Raw genomic sequence first — 1,871 nt, 5'->3', positions numbered from 1 at the left:
ATATATATATATATATATATGTATATGTATATGTATATGTATATGTATATGTATATATGTATATATATATATATATATATATATATATCGTTCAAGCACTGTCGTATAATCCAGGGTCTGGTTAACTGCATCGAGTGATATGGAATAACCTGGGACTATTTAAGGTAAACAATCTCAAAAATGTTTATCCAATGGATAAATCCTGAGTTCGTTTCCTTGGATTATAAACAGTTTAGGGAGTGCGTATCTAAGACTTAAAATGAACTTAGAAATTTATACATTATTTCTATCCATTTCACTGGATGCAATATATTTTGACCTACTTTGGTACTGGGCCTTATAATTCTGTATCTAAACCTTAGGGTCATCCTATCATCCTAGGTTCGATCTGATAACGAATTTTATAGCCATATTTCATATCATATTTCTCCCTACTATCTCTCATATTTTTTGCACTCAACACAGATTGTCTTCTACCAAAAATATCGGACTGCCAAAACCATTACACTCCAGTTCGCTTCAAACTTTAATAGTAGCGACATCTTGAATAAAGCTACGGGATACGTTTTTAACCAGGATAAAATCTAGATGTGGCTGAACCAACAGGATGCAAATGAACACCTCATAGCAAGATATCTATGCATCAGAAACATATGTCGGGCAGAGTTTCAAGCGAATATACCGTATAAATGATTGTAATAATAAAAACTGTGTAGATATGCTACTCTCCATCTTTATTTTAATTGCCTTGTATACACACACGTACACACACACATGCGCACACGTACACGCGCGCACACACACATATGCGTATGTACGATTGAGCAGACAATGTGACTCAGTTCCACGTCACTTAAAGTTTCGTAGGCTCCTAGAAGGAACCTAACTCGCCAGGCATCTTACTGCTACTCCGTATATAAATGCTTGACGAGCTAGGTTCGTTCATCCAGCCTTCCATAAATAAAGAGTCTTCTTTAATCATTTCACCACTGGAGAAGATTGTAAGGAGTCCTTTCTGCAATATGGACACATATTTATCCGTGTTTATGTTTCCCTCCCACTCCACCAGCCCTGATCAACCGTTGTCCCAAATTGTTCCCTAGACCATCACAGAATAGTTGCCGTGTTTCATTGTTGGCTGCAATATTTTCAAATCAAATTCTTCATCACAGAGTCTCCAGATCCACACTCGACTACTGTTAGGAAATACAGCAAATCTGGACTCATCAGAGAATATTACAGTGTCCCAAAATGCTAGTGGCCTCTCCACCATCTCACTGGTCCAATCCTTCTCTACTTGATATTGGCTGGTCGAAGAAATGGCTTCCTTTTTGCTGCTCTGCCACAGTAACCGAGTTTGTGGAGATACCTGACAGCTGTTCTGGGACTGACAACAACTTGTTCTGCTGTGTGAGAGGCCTTGCAACGAGGATTATCCTCCTCACTTCTCTTAACAAAGAGAAGGGTCTTGTCAGAAGGCCCTGGTTGATCTGGGCGAAGTGATGTGGGCTCCTTCCCCTCTCTGGTGAATTGCACAATCACTATTAGCTGTAGAAAGTGGGATCCCAAGGTTTTCTGCGATTTTACGCTGTCTATGTCCACCTTCAGAATGACCCACAATACGGCCTCTTTGAAATTCAGACAGTTCCAAGGCTTCTTTTGTACATGGCATGATTAAACAGTCACATATAGAACCTGAGACATAAAAATGTCAATTAGTAAAAAGATATAAAACTTTACAAGTTAGAATAAACATAAAGCAATGTTTCATGGGGTGTCTATTTACTTCTGTGGTGCCTGTATGTATGTGTGTGTGTATGTGTGTCTGTATATGTATGTGTGTGTATGTGTGTGTGTGTGTGTGTAAGTGT

At 38.7% G+C, this 1,871-nt stretch overlaps 1 protein-coding gene across 1 annotated transcript in view; it reads left to right on the top strand.

Annotated features, from left to right (window-relative positions):
* The window catches only part of LOC106872645 (bromodomain-containing protein 4), a 48,545-nt gene that overhangs the window by 4,167 nt on the left and 42,507 nt on the right, over window positions 1–1,871 (top strand). The window lies entirely within an intron of this gene.

Source organism: Octopus bimaculoides, chromosome 8 (genome assembly GCF_001194135.2).
Source record: "Octopus bimaculoides isolate UCB-OBI-ISO-001 chromosome 8, ASM119413v2, whole genome shotgun sequence".
Classification (NCBI taxonomy): domain Eukaryota; kingdom Metazoa; phylum Mollusca; class Cephalopoda; order Octopoda; family Octopodidae; genus Octopus; species Octopus bimaculoides.
Note: the sequence above shows the minus strand (reverse complement) of the source record. Positions and strands in the feature narration are given on the sequence as shown.